Source organism: Leptinotarsa decemlineata, unplaced genomic scaffold, assembly GCF_025532065.1.
Source record: "Leptinotarsa decemlineata unplaced genomic scaffold, Ldec_3_MD MMD2_P_RNA_scaffold_4, whole genome shotgun sequence".
Classification (NCBI taxonomy): Eukaryota; Metazoa; Arthropoda; class Insecta; order Coleoptera; family Chrysomelidae; genus Leptinotarsa; species Leptinotarsa decemlineata.
The window spans coordinates 523,299-538,742 of record NW_027412531.1 but is presented as its reverse complement, the minus strand read 5'-3'; the positions used below and the strand labels follow the sequence as shown (position 1 = coordinate 538,742).

Sequence of the window (15,444 nt, the reverse complement as noted above, 5' to 3'; positions counted from 1 at the left end):
TCAAAAATAAAAGAGGTCCAAGATTGAAACCTTGTGGTACCCCAGATGTAACTACCTACTGAGCCGATTTGAAAGATTCATATTCGACGAATTGTTTTCTGTTAACTAGATATTATTCAATTAGAGTAAGCAGTTGGTTAGAGAGTCCCAATTTCGTCAATTTGCTGAGAAGAACATAATGCTATATTTGATCGAAGACTTTTTGAAAGTTTAAATAAACAACAAACAAAACTTAAGTTGAAAACGAATGCTTGCATCAGTCGTACCAACTATGCCATTAACCTTAAAAACGTAAATTACAGATACAGTGTGTCTCACTTCTCATGGAAACACCCCCGTATCTTCCGTAATATTCGAGGTAGAACGATGAAACTCTCTGGACTGATGGAAATGCTCAAAATGCACATACCACCTGAATGGAGTTGGCCAAAGTGATATACACTGTCCGCCACTCGCGATGGAACACCCCATTTTTACGGCAAAACATATTAGGGGGCAAAATAGGCTCAGATTCGTGATCAGAACTACCAACTTACTACGAATACACTTTTTTCCTGAAAAAATTTCAGTCCTGAAAAATCCGAATTTGTCTCACTTCTTATGGAAACACCCCCGTATCTTCCGTAATATTAGAGGTGGAACGATGAAACTCCCAGGACTGATGTTCATGTTTTGATGTCAAAACCAAAAAAAAAATCTACTTCAATTATTACGGAAGATACGGGGGTGTTTCCATGAGAAGTGAGATAAATTCGGATTTTTCAGTACTGAAATTTTTTCAGAAAAAAAGTGTATTCGTAGTAAGTTGGTAGTCCTGATCACGAATCTGAAGGAATTTTGAGCCTATTTTGCCCCTAATATGCTTTACCGTAAAAATGGGGTGTTCCATCGCGAGTGGCGGACAGTGTATATCACTTTGGCCAACCCCATTCAGGTGGTAGGTGCATTTTGAGCATTTCCATCAGTCCAGAGAGTTTCATCGTTTTACCTCGAATATTACGGAAGATACGGGGGTGTTTTCATAAGAAGTGAGACAAATTTGGATGTTTCAGGACTGACATTTTTTCAGGAAAAAAGTGTATTCGTCAAAGTTGGTAGTCTTGATCACGAATCTGAAGGAATTTGGGCCTATTTTGCCCCCTAATATGTTTTACCGTAAAAATGGGGTGTTCCATCGCCAGTGGCGGACAGTGTATATCACTTTGGCCAACCCCATTCAGGTGGTAGGTGCATTTTGAGCATTTCCATCAGTCCAGAGAGTTTCATCGTTTTACCTCGAATATTACGGAAGATACGGGGGTGTTTTCATAAGAAGTGAGACAAATTCGGATGTTTCAGGACTGACATTTTTTCAGGAAAAAAGTGTATTCGTCAAAGTTGGTAGTCTTGATCACGAATCTGAAGGAATTTTGAGCCTATTTTGCCCCTAATATGTTTGACCTTAAAAATGGGGTGTTCCATCGCGAGTGGCATACAGTGTATATCACTTTGGCCAACCCCATTCAGGTGGTAGGTGCATTTTGAGCATTTCCATCAGTCCAGAGAGTTTCATCGTTCTACCTCGAATATTACGGAAGATACGGGGGTGTTTCCATGAGAAGTGAAACACACTGTATATAATCAAAAAGCAGCTCCTTACATTTTTCAACATTTTTATTGGAGAAATGTTGATTGTTGAAGTGAAAAGTATCAAGGAAGGAGGAATAAGATGTAAAGGTGACCTAGTGAATAAATGCTTGTGTTTTTAAATAGTTTATCTTGTGAAAAAGAAGGCAGAAAAGTTGCCCTTTTCTAAACTTTGGGAGGGCCGTAACTTTGTAAATAATGGAGAGCGCCGCTTTTTTCTTCCGGATTGGTAATCTACCCATCAAAATGCGTGAGTACAGTCAAAAATGTTTTCAAAATCGCCGGATGCCCTCAAAACGAATATTTACGGTTTTTTCGATTATGAAGTGTTAAAATTAGTTCAAAACCCTCTATTTAGTACCCCGTTTTTCAAAATTTTTCCCGGGGAAGCACCCCCTGGTTTCGGAACCCGAAATTCCTGGCTACGCTACTGCCTTAACATCCTGGTAGGCATGTGAACCTACTCGCGTTTTACAGGTTATGACGTTATGACTCACCTGTAAGAGTAAGTGAAGTCAATCGTATCTCAAGCGGGGCAACACAACCGGCCGGCAGTTGTTTTGAAAACTTCTTGTAGGTAGGTGTATCGATGTTACGTGCTAGTTGTTACGTATACACCTCGGCTCGTCAGAATTTTATTACATATTTGTGAAACGAGTTTTGTAGCTAGTTTTCCTGGTTCTGAATTCTGCAATTATTGTACATACATTGGATTATTGGTCCCCGTTTCCACATTAATATTTGTATACGTCATTCTGGTAAGTGTTCGTGATTTGAATTTTGTCAGTTAATGAACTATTATTATGTAGATAACATGCAACGCCAGTGCTTCCTTTGTTGAGCAGGTACCTACCGGGTTGTATAATCTGACACTTTCTAGAAATAATTCCTTCGGCACTTCGAACGTAGGTACGGATAGGTAGCAAGGAAGTGAAACAATGTGTTGTTTTTGTGGTGGATAAAAGGAATTCATATAAGTAGGTGCGTACTCAGTTTGGAGGTGTCCCTATTAATTAGAATCACCATTTCGCCAGTCTTCAATAACAACTAAGAAACCGTTCTTAAAGAGCTACAAAGTACATTCATATTTTTCACAGACAGAATACTCATTTATGTTTTTTATGTCATCTGTTATATTGCAGAAAGCTGTCAGTTTGTATTTTATCGTTTGCATTCACTTTTCTATGTAACAAGCTTGAATATAAAATGGGTTAGATAGGACAAAAGATCATGTTTAGTTGTCAAACAATTTCATTAATGGAATTTGCTAATTGAAATCCAATATTCCAACTTACCTAACTTGATATCCTTGAAAATTTGACCTTTACTTGTTGAGATGTTTTTTATAAAACCAATACTCAATAAACAAAACGTAAACATTGAGATGTTATGATGGTACATGTCGAGGTACCTGTATTTCGGCCCATTGGCTGATAATGATGGAAGATATGTTATTTATGTATGTTATATTGCAGAAAACTTGCAGTTGTATCTTATCGTTTCCCATTCTTTTCTTAAGGACAATACACAAGCACTATAGGAAAATAATTAAGGCGCTCTTAGAGCGGAGCTTGCGCGAATGTAGCGATTCACATTGGATTTGAATGGCTGGAGATTAAATCCATTTGGAAAAACATTCTCAGGAGGTTTATTCCACATAAACGCCGTTCTCCAGATGAAAGAGTACTTAAACAGTAAAGTTCAAGGTTTACTAAGTTGAAACTTAAAACGTACTACTACGTACTAAGTTGAACACTTCCGTGAAAATATCTATAGAAGAGAGACAAATCTCTAACCTCTCTTCTATGTTCCAGGCTACCAAGATTGCACGTGATGTTCGCGTCTCCAATCAGGCGGATGGCTCTTTTTTGGATGGAATCCAGTAACTTTAGGTTATGTTTGGGGGCGGAGTTCCATGCATGGGAACAATACTCCAAAGAAGGTGTGATCTGAGCTTTATAAAGCATCAAAAGTTGCTGAGATTTATACAGTTTTCTGTTTCGGAACAGGGTTTTGAGAAGCAGTCTTTGCAAATACAGTGACATGATTGTGCCAAGACATATTGGTGTCCATTTCAGTGACGGCTCGTGCATTGGAGAACAGGGGAGGCTAAAATCATAAAGACTATATAGGGTGTTCCTTAAACACATGCTAATATTTGAGGAGGTTTTTCTTAGACCCATTTTAAGGAAAAAACGTCCTATGGACGTATGTCCTAAACGCCTTAACTTTTGAGATACAGGGTGGCAAAGTTTTCAAAAATAATCAGTTTTTTAATAATAACTGAGATAATTTTGTAGACATCTTTGGCATATTTGGTACATATGTTCCATGCCTCAAGGCGCATTTTCTGATTAGTGTGAAGTTACCCACAACTTTTCATCCACAGTTTATGACGAAGGACAATCGAACAGGGTTTAGAATGAGATTTGCGAACAGTGTTGCCAGATTGCAAATATTAATAATTTTACCTGTATTTTGATGTTATCATTTTAAAAACACGATTAATTATTGAAACATGTCGAATAAATGAGTCAGCATTCTACATAAACTCATTATATCAGCCAACTGTCCGTATACAGTTTTCTGTTTCGGAACCGAAAAAAATGTGAAATAAGAGTAAAATATTATTCAGGAAAAATTTATTTGTACCGAAACATGTAGCGAATGAGAACTGGAAAAATAGTTTCTCGGTAAAAATTTTCTGACTTGTGAAAAGTATGTCATTTGAAATATCCTGCGTTAAACAATACCGAATGCCCAGGAAAGACTCATCCACAAAATATCGAATTTCTCACTGATCAAAAATAGTTTGTTGACGAAAATTTCAGAATCAATTCAGCGAAAGTATATCTATCGACGTGCTGAAAGAGATTTGCGTACCATTCGTTTCTTGGGTGGGAAAAAAATAGTTCCATATATTCGGAACTGAATTATTCAAAAAAAGTCAAATTTCTCACTTATGAAAAATAGTTTGTCGATGAAAATTTCAGAATATATTCTTCTGAAGTATATCTATCGACGTGCCTGAACAGATTTGCGTACCATACGTTCCTTGGGTGCGAAAAAAAAATAGTTCCGTATATTCGGAACTGAATATCTCAAAAAAAGTCAAATTTCTCACTTATCAAAAATAGTTTGTCGATGAAAATTGCACAATATATTCTTCTGAAGTATATCTATCGACGTGCCTGAACAGATTTGCGTACTTTGCGTACCATACGTTCCTTGGGTGCGAAAAAAAATAGTTCCGTATATTCGGAACTGAATTACTCAAAAAAAGTCAAATTTCTCACTTATCAAAAATAATTTGTCGATCAAAATTTTAGGATATATTCTTCCGAAGTATATCTATCGATGTGTCCAAACAGATTTGCGTACCATACGTTCCTTGGGTGCGAATAAAAATAATTCCATATATTCGGAACTGAATTACTCAAAAAAGTCAAATTTCTCACTTATCAAAAATAGTTTGTCTATGAAAATTTCAAAATATATTCTTCTGAAGTATATCTATCGACGTGCTGAAACAGATTTGCGTACCATACGTTCCTTCGGTGCAAAAAAAAAGTTCCGTATATTCGGAACTGAATTACTCATGAAAGTTAAATTTCTCACTTATCAAAAATAGTTTGTCGATGAAAATTTCACAATATATTCTTCTGAAGTATATTTATCGACGTGCCCAAACAGATTTGCGTACCATACGTTCCTTCGGTGCAAAAAAAAAGTTCCGTATATTCAGAACTGAATTACTCATGAAAGTCAAATTTCTCACTTATCAAAAATAGTTTGTCGATGAAAATTCCACAATATATTCTTCTGAAGTATATCTATCGACGTGCTGAAACAGATTTGCGTACCATACGTTCCTTCGGTGCAAAAAAAAAGTTCCGTATATTCGGAACTGAATTACTCATGAAAGTTAAATTTCTCACTTATCAAAAATAGTTTGTCGATGAAAATTTCACAATATATTCTTCTGAAGTATATTTATCGACGTGCCCAAACAGATTTGCGTACCATACGTTCCTTCGGTGCAAAAAAAAAAGTTCCGTATATTCGGAACTGAATTACTCATGAAAGTCAAATTTCTCACTTATCAAAAATAGTTTGTCGATGAAAATGCCACAATATATTCTTCTGAAGTATATCTATCGACGTGCCCAAACAGATTTGCGTACCATGCGTTCCTTGCGTGCGAAAAAAAATAGTTCCTTATCTTCGGACCTGAAATACTCAAAGAGAGTCAAATTTCTCATTTATCAAAAATAGTTTGTCGATGAAAATTTCAGAATATATTCTTTGAAAGTATATTCATCGACGTGCCGGAACATATTTGCGTACCATACGTTCCTTCGGTGCGAAAGAAAAAGTTCCGTATATTCGGAACTGAATTACTCATAAAAGTCAAATTTCCCACTAATCAAGAATAGTTTGTCGATGGAAATTTCAGAATGTATTCTTCTAAAGTATATCTATCGACGTGCCCAAACAGATTTGCGTACCATACGTTCCTTGGGTGCGAAAAAAAATAGTTCCTTATATTCGGACCTGAAATACTCAAAGAGAGTCAAATTTCTCATTTATCAAAAATAGTTTGTCGATGAAAATTCCAGAATATATTTTTTGAAAGTATATTCATCGACGTGCCGGAACATATTTGCGTACCATACGTTCCTTCGGTGCGAAAGAAAAAGTTCCGTATATTCGGAACTGAATTACTCATAAAAGTCAAATTTCCCACTAATCAAGAATAGTTTGTCGATGGAAATTTCAGAATGTATTCTTCTAAAGGATATCTATCGATGTGCCCAAACAGATTTGCGTACCATACGTTCCTTGGGTGCGAAAAAAAATAGTTCCTTATATTCGGACCTGAAATAGTCAAAGAGAGTCAAATTTCTCATTTATCAAAAATAGTTTGTCGATGAAAATTTCAGAATATATTCTTTGAAAGTATATTCATCGACGTGCCGGAACATATTTGCGTACCATACGTTCCTTCGGTGCGAAAGAAAAAGTTCCGTATATTCGGAACTGAATTACTCATACAAGTCAAATTTCTCACTTATCAAGAATAGTTTGTCGATGAAAATTCCAGAATATATTCTTCTAAAGTATATCTATCGACGTGCTGAAGAAGATTTGTGTACCATATGTTCCTTGGGTGCGAAAAAAAATTACTCATAAAAGTCAAATTTCTCACTTATCAAGAATAGTTTGTCGATGAAAATTTCAGAATGTATTCTTCTAAAGTATATCTATCGACGTGCCCAAACAGATTTGCGTACCATACGTTCCTTGGGTGCGAAAAAAAATACTTCCATATATTCGGAACTGAATAACTCAAGAAAGTCAAATTTCTCACTTATCAAAAATAGTTTGTCGATGAAAGTATCAGAATATATCCTTCTAAAGTATATCTATCGACGTGCCAGAACATATTTGCGTACCATACGTTCCTTCGGTGCGAAAGAAAAAGTTCCGTATATTCGGAACTGAATTACTCATAAAAGTCAAATTTCTCACATATCAAGAATAGTTTGTTGATGAAAGTTTCAGAATATATTCTGCCGAAGTATATCTATCGACGTGCTGAAAAAGATTTGTGTACCATACGTTCCTTGGGTGCGAAAATAAATAGTTCCATATATTCGGAACTGAATATCTCAAAAAAAGTCAAATTTCTCACTTATCAAAAATAGTTTGTCGATGAAAATTGCACAATATATTCTTCTGAAGTATATCTATCGACGTGCCTGAACAGATTTGCGTACCATACGTTCCTTGGGTGCGAAAAAAAAATACTTCCATATATTCGGAACTGAATTACTCAAAAAAGTCAAATTTCTCACTTATCAAAAATAGTTTGTCGATGAAAGTTTCAGAATATATCCTTCTAAGGTATATCTATCGACGTGTCCAAACAGATTTGCGTACCATACGTTCCTTGGGTGCGAAAAAAAATACTTCCATATATTCGGAACTGAATTACTCATAAAAGTCAAATTTCTCACTTATCAAAAATAGTTTGTCGATGAAAATTTCAGAATGTATTCTTTGAAAGTATATTCATCGACGTGCCAGAACATATTTGCATACCATACGTTCCTTCGGTGCGAAAGAAAAAGTTCCGTATATTCGGAACTGAAATACTCATAAAAGTCAAATTTCTCACTTATCAAGAATAGTTTGTCGATGAAAATTTCAGAATATATTCTCACAAAGTATATCTATCGACGTGATGAAAAAGATTTGCGTACCATACGTTCCTTGGGTGCGACAAACTATTTTTGATAAGTGAGAAATTTGACTTTTTTGAGTAATTCAGTTCCGAATATATGGAAGTATTTTTTTTCGCACCCAAGAAACGTATGGTACGCAAATCTGTCTGGGCACGTCGATAGATATACTATAGAAGAATATATCCTGAATTTTCATCGACAAACTATTTTTGATAAGTGAGAAATTTGACTTTTTTTGAGTATTTCAGTTCCGAATATATGGAAGTATTTTTTTTCGCACCCAAGGAAGGTATGGTACGCAAATCTGTTTCAGCACGTCGATAGATATACTTTAGAAGAATATATTCTGAAACTTTCATCGACAAACTATTTTTGATAAGTGAGAAATTTGACTTTTTTCAGTAATTCAGTTCCGAATATATGGAAGTATTTTTTTTCGCACCCAAGGAACGTATGGTACGCGAATCTGTTTCGCCATGTCCATAGGTATACTTTAGAAGAATATATTCTGAAATTTTCATCGACAAACTATTTTTGATAAGTCAGAAATTTGACTTTTATGAGTAATTTAGTTCCGAATATACGGAACTTTTTTTTTGCACCGAAGGAACGTATGGTACGCAAATCTGTTTCAGCACGTCGATAGATATACTTCAGAAGAATATATTCTGAAACTTTCATCGACAAAGTATTTTTGATAAGTGAGACATTTGACTTTCATAGGTAATTCAGTTCCGAATATATGGAATTTTTTTTTTCGCGCCCAAGAAACGAATGGTACGCAAATCTGTTTCAATACGTCGATAGATATACTTTCGCTGAATAAATTCTGAAATTTTCGACAACAAACTATTTTTGATCAGTGAGAAATTTGACTTTTATGAGTAATTCAGTTCCGAATATACGGAACTTTTTTTTTGCACCGAAGGAACGTATGGTACGCAAATCTGTTTGGACACGTCGATAGATATACTTTGGAAGGATATATTCTGAAATTTTCATCGACTAACTATTTTTGATAAGTCAGAAATTTGACTTTTATGAGTAATTCAGTTCCGAATATATGGAACTTTTTTTTTCGCACCGAAGGAACGTATGGTACGCAAATCTGTTTAGGCACGTCGATAGATATACTTTGGAAGGATATATTCTGAAACTTTCATCGACAAACTATTTTTGATAAGTGAGAAATTTGACTTTCATGAGTAATTCAGTTCCGAATATACGGAACTTTTTTTTTTGCACCGAAGGAACGTATGGTACGCAAATCTGTTTCAACACGTCGATAGATATACTTCAGAAGAATATATTCTGGAATTTCCATAGACAAACTATTTTTGATAAGTGAGAAATTTGACTTTCATGAGTAATTCAGTTCCGAATATACGGAACTTTTTTTTTGCACCCAAGGAACGTATGGTACGCAAATCTGTTTCAGCACGTCGATAGATATGCTTTAGAAGAATATATTCTGAAATTTTCATCGACAAACTATTTTTGATAAGTCAGAAATTTGACTTTTATGAGTAATTCAGTTCCGAATATATGGAACTTTTTTCTGCACCGAAGGAACGTATGGTACGCAAATCTGTTTCAGCACGTCGATAGATATACTTCAGAAGAATATATTCTGAAACTTTCATCGACAAACTATATTTGATAAGTGAGAAATTTGACTTTTTTCAGTAATTCAGTTCCGAATATATGGAAGTATTTTTTTTCGCACCCAAGGAACGTATGGTACGCAAATCTGTTTGGCCACGTCCATAGGTATACTTTAGGAGAATATATTCTGAAATTTTCATCGACAAACTATTTTTGATAAGTCAGAAATTTGACTTTTATGAGTAATTCAGTTCCGAATATACGGAACTTTTTTTTTGCACCGAAGGAACGTATGGTACGCAAATCTGTTTCAGCACGTCGATAGATATACTTTAGAAGAATATATTCTGAAATTTTCATCGACAAACTATTTTTGATAAGTGAGAAATTTGACTTTCATAAGTAATTCCGTTCCGAATATATGGAATTATTTTTTTTCGCGCCCAAGAAACGAATGGTACGCAAATCTGTTTCAGCACGTCGATAGATATACTTTCGCTGAATAAATTCTGAAATTTTCGACAACAAACTATTTTTGATCAGTGAGAAATTTGACTTTTATGAGTAATTCAGTTCCGAATATACGGACTTTTTTGAGTAATTCAGTTCCGAATATATGGAAGTATTTTTTTTCGCACCCAAGGAAGGTATGGTACGCAAATCTGTTTCAGCACGTCGATAGATATACTTTAGAAGAATATATTCTGAAACTTTCATCGACAAACTATTTTTGATAAGTGAGAAATTTGACTTTTTTCAGTAATTCAGTTCCGAATATATGGAAGTATTTTTTTTCGCACCCAAGGAACGTATGGTACGCGAATCTGTTTCGCCATGTCCATAGGTATACTTTAGAAGAATATATTCTGAAATTTTCATCGACAAACTATTTTTGATAAGTCAGAAATTTGACTTTTATGAGTAATTTAGTTCCGAATATACGGAACTTTTTTTTTGCACCGAAGGAACGTATGGTACGCAAATCTGTTTCAGCACGTCGATAGATATACTTCAGAAGAATATATTCTGAAACTTTCATCGACAAAGTATTTTTGATAAGTGAGACATTTGACTTTCATAGGTAATTCAGTTCCGAATATATGGAATTATTTTTTTTCGCGCCCAAGAAACGAATGGTACGCAAATCTGTTTCAATACGTCGATAGATATACTTTCGCTGAATAAATTCTGAAATTTTCGACAACAAACTATTTTTGATCAGTGAGAAATTTGACTTTTATGAGTAATTCAGTTCCGAATATACGGAACTTTTTTTTTGCACCGAAGGAACGTATGGTACGCAAATCTGTTTGGACACGTCGATAGATATACTTTGGAAGGATATATTCTGAAATTTTCATCGACTAACTATTTTTGATAAGTCAGAAATTTGACTTTTATGAGTAATTCAGTTCCGAATATATGGAACTTTTTTTTTCGCACCGAAGGAACGTATGGTACGCAAATCTGTTTAGGCACGTCGATAGATATACTTTGGAAGGATATATTCTGAAACTTTCATCGACAAACTATTTTTGATAAGTGAGAAATTTGACTTTCATGAGTAATTCAGTTCCGAATATACGGAACTTTTTTTTTTGCACCGAAGGAACGTATGGTACGCAAATCTGTTTCAACACGTCGATAGATATACTTCAGAAGAATATATTCTGGAATTTCCATAGACAAACTATTTTTGATAAGTGAGAAATTTGACTTTCATGAGTAATTCAGTTCCGAATATACGGAACTTTTTTTTTGCACCCAAGGAACGTATGGTACGCAAATCTGTTTCAGCACGTCGATAGATATGCTTTAGAAGAATATATTCTGAAATTTTCATCGACAAACTATTTTTGATAAGTCAGAAATTTGACTTTTATGAGTAATTCAGTTCCGAATATATGGAACTTTTTTCTGCACCGAAGGAACGTATGGTACGCAAATCTGTTTCAGCACGTCGATAGATATACTTCAGAAGAATATATTCTGAAACTTTCATCGACAAACTATATTTGATAAGTGAGAAATTTGACTTTTTTCAGTAATTCAGTTCCGAATATATGGAAGTATTTTTTTTCGCACCCAAGGAACGTATGGTACGCAAATCTGTTTGGCCACGTCCATAGGTATACTTTAGGAGAATATATTCTGAAATTTTCATCGACAAACTATTTTTGATAAGTCAGAAATTTGACTTTTATGAGTAATTCAGTTCCGAATATACGGAACTTTTTTTTTGCACCGAAGGAACGTATGGTACGCAAATCTGTTTCAGCACGTCGATAGATATACTTTAGAAGAATATATTCTGAAATTTTCATCGACAAACTATTTTTGATAAGTGAGAAATTTGACTTTCATAAGTAATTCCGTTCCGAATATATGGAATTATTTTTTTTCGCGCCCAAGAAACGAATGGTACGCAAATCTGTTTCAGCACGTCGATAGATATACTTTCGCTGAATAAATTCTGAAATTTTCGACAACAAACTATTTTTGATCAGTGAGAAATTTGACTTTTATGAGTAATTCAGTTCCGAATATACGGACTTTTTTGAGTAATTCAGTTCCGAATATATGGAAGTATTTTTTTTCGCACCCAAGGAACGTATGGTACGCGAATCTGTTTGGGCACGTCGATAGATATACTTCAGAAGAATATATTCTGAAATTTTTATCGACAAACTATTTTTGATAAGTGAGAAATTTGACTTTTATGAGTAATTCAGTTCCGAATATATGGAACTTTTTTTTTCGCACCGAAGGAACGTATGGTACGCAAATCTGTTTGGGCGAGTCGATAGATATACTTTAGAAGAATATATTCTGAAATTTTCAACGACAAACTATTTTTGATAAGTGAGAAATTTGACTTTTTTTGAGTAATTCAGTTCCGAATATACGGAACTATTTTCTTTCGCACCCAAGGAACGTATGGTACGCAAATCGTTTTCAGCACGTCGATAGATATACTTTAGGAGCATTTATTCTGAAATTTTCATCGACAAACTATTCTTGATAAGCGAGAAATTTGACTTTTATATGTAATTCAGTTCCGAATATACGGAACTTTTTCTTTCGCACCCAAGGAACGTATGGTACACAAATCTGTTTCAGCACGTCGATAGATATACTTTCGCAGAATAAATAATGAAATTTCCGACAACAAACTATTTTTGATCAATGTGAAATTTGACTTTTATGAGTAATTCAGTTCCGAATATACGGACTTTTTTGAGTAATTCAGTTCCGAATATATGGAAGTATTTTTTTTCGCACCCAAGGAACGTATGGTACGCAAATCTGTTTGGCCACGTCCATAGGTATACTTTAGAAGAATATATTCTGAAATTTTCATCGACAAACTATTTTTGATAAGTGAGAAATTTGACTTTCATAAGTAATTCCGTTCCGAATATCGAATATATGGAATTATTTTTTTTCGCGCCCAAGAAACGAATGGTACGCAAATCTGTTTCAGCACGTCGATAGATATACTTTCGCTGAATAAATTCTGAAATTTTCGACAACAAACTATTTTTGATCAGTGAGAAATTTGACTTTTATGAGTAATTCAGTTCCGAATATACGGACTTTTTTGAGTAATTCAGTTCCGAATATATGGAAGTATTTTTTTTCGCACCCAAGGAACGTATGGTACGCGAATCTGTTTGGGCACGTCGATAGATATACTTCAGAAGAATATATTCTGAAATTTTTATCGACAAACTATTTTTGATAAGTGAGAAATTTGACTTTTATGAGTAATTCAGTTCCGAATATATGGAACTTTTTTTTTCGCACCGAAGGAACGTATGGTACGCAAATCTGTTTGGGCGAGTCGATAGATATACTTTAGAAGAATATATTCTGAAATTTTCAACGACAAACTATTTTTGATAAGTGAGAAATTTGACTTTTTTTGAGTAATTCAGTTCCGAATATACGGAACTATTTTTTTTCGCACCCAAGGAACGTATGGTACGCAAATCGTTTTCAGCACGTCGATAGATATACTTTAGGAGCATTTATTCTGAAATTTTCATCGACAAACTATTCTTGATAAGCGAGAAATTTGACTTTTATATGTAATTCAGTTCCGAATATACGGAACTTTTTCTTTCGCACCCAAGGAACGTATGGTACACAAATCTGTTTCAGCACGTCGATAGATATACTTTAGAAGAATATATTCTGAAATTTTCATCGACAAACTATTTTTGATAAGTGAGAAATTTGACTTTTATGAGTAATTCAGTTCCGAATATACGGAACTTTTTTTTTGCACCGAAGGAACGTATGGTACGCAAATCTGTTTGGACACGTCGATAGATATACTTCAGAAGAATATATTCTGAAATTTTCATCGACAAGCTATTTTTGATAAATGAGAAATTTGACTTTTTTTGAGTAATTCAGGTCCGAATATACGGAACTATTTTTTTTCGCACCCAAGGAACGTATGGTACGCAAATCTGTTTGAGCACGTCGATAGATATACTTCAGAAGAATATATTGTGAAATTTTCATCGACAAACTATTTTTGATGTGAGAAATTTTACTTTTTTTGAGTTATTCAGTTCCGAATATATGGAACTATTTTTTTTCGCACCCAAGGAACGTATGGTACACAAATCTGTTTCAGCACGTCGATATATATACTTTAGAAGAATATATTCTGAAATTTTCATCGACAAACTATTTTTGATAAGTGAGAAATTTGACTTTCATGAGTAATTCAGTTCCGAATATACGGAACTTTTTTTTTGCACCGAAGGAACGTATGGTACGCAAATCTGTTTCAGCACGTCGATAGATATACTTTCGCTGAATTAATTCTGAAATTTTCGTCAACAAACTATTTTCGATCAGTGAGAAATTTGATATTTTGTGGATGAGTCTTTCCTGGGCATTCGGTATTGTTTAACGCAGGATACTTTTTACAAGTCATAAAATTTTTACCGAGAAACTATTTTTCCAGTTCTCATTCGCTACCTGTTTCGGTACAAATGAATTTTTCCTGAATAATAATTTACTCTTATTTTACATTTTTTTCGGTATTACTGCTTGTATACGGACAGTTGGCTGATATAATGAGTTAATGTAGAATGCTGACTCATTTATTCGACATGTTTCAATAATATATCGTGTTTTTAAAATGATAACATCAAAATACACGTGAAATTATTAATATTTGCAATCTGGCAACACTGTTCGCAAATCTCATTCTAAACCCTGTTCGATTGTCCTTCGTCATAAACTGTGGATGAAAAGTTGTGGGTAACTTCACACTAATCATTTTCTGATGTACACAAATTTGTATTTTTTGAAACAGTGGCATCCCTACGGGTTTCGCATTGAATATTTTTGGGGAAAAACTACTACGCCAATGCTTTCTTTTCAAAATAAAATCATTTTTAAAATCCTCATTTATTTTTGAGAAAATTTGATCTCCTGGTATTTCTTTGTCCGACGCATGATTTTCACTCAAAAAAATAAATATCGACAGAAAGCAAATCAAGAAATTAGATCAATTCTAAAATGAATGAGAATCTGAAAATTGCTTCATAACGCATTACCAATTCCCTAATAATATTTGAAAACATAATCTGCAAAAAAATAAATTTTTCACAAAAACGAGTTTTATTTTATTTTGTGACAGTAAGTCTAAACGAATAGCACAAATTTTTTAATTAGTAATAATACCAAAACTGATTATAAAAATTATTGAAAGTGGCCACCTGCACTTAGTATGCATGCTTCCGCCCTTCTACGCATGGAATTACGCACCCGTTCAAATATTCCCGGCGTATTTCGTAAAGTTTCACACGAGGCAACTATTCGCTCTCTTAAATCTTCTAAAGTATTGATGGGAGTTTTATACACAAGAGTTTTAAGGTGACCCCATAAAAAAATCTAAACTGTTGATATCGGGGGATCTTGCTGGCCATTGCTGAGGTCC

At 34.3% G+C, this 15,444-nt stretch overlaps 1 protein-coding gene across 3 annotated transcripts in view; it reads left to right on the top strand.

Moving 5' to 3' along the window:
• The first annotated feature begins 2,119 nt into the window (after positions 1 to 2,119).
• The window catches only part of LOC111515389 (uncharacterized), an 82,370-nt gene continuing 69,045 nt past the window's right edge, over positions 2,120 to 15,444 (top strand). Inside the window, exon 1 of one of the 3 annotated variants that reach the window (XM_074186625.1) lies at positions 2,120 to 2,203. The gene's annotated coding sequence lies outside the window, so the exon portion shown is untranslated. Of the gene's footprint in view, positions 2,385 to 2,435; positions 2,608 to 15,444 lie in introns of those variants that run through there. The other 2 variants (XM_074186622.1, XM_074186623.1) reach the window with 2 other exon arrangements.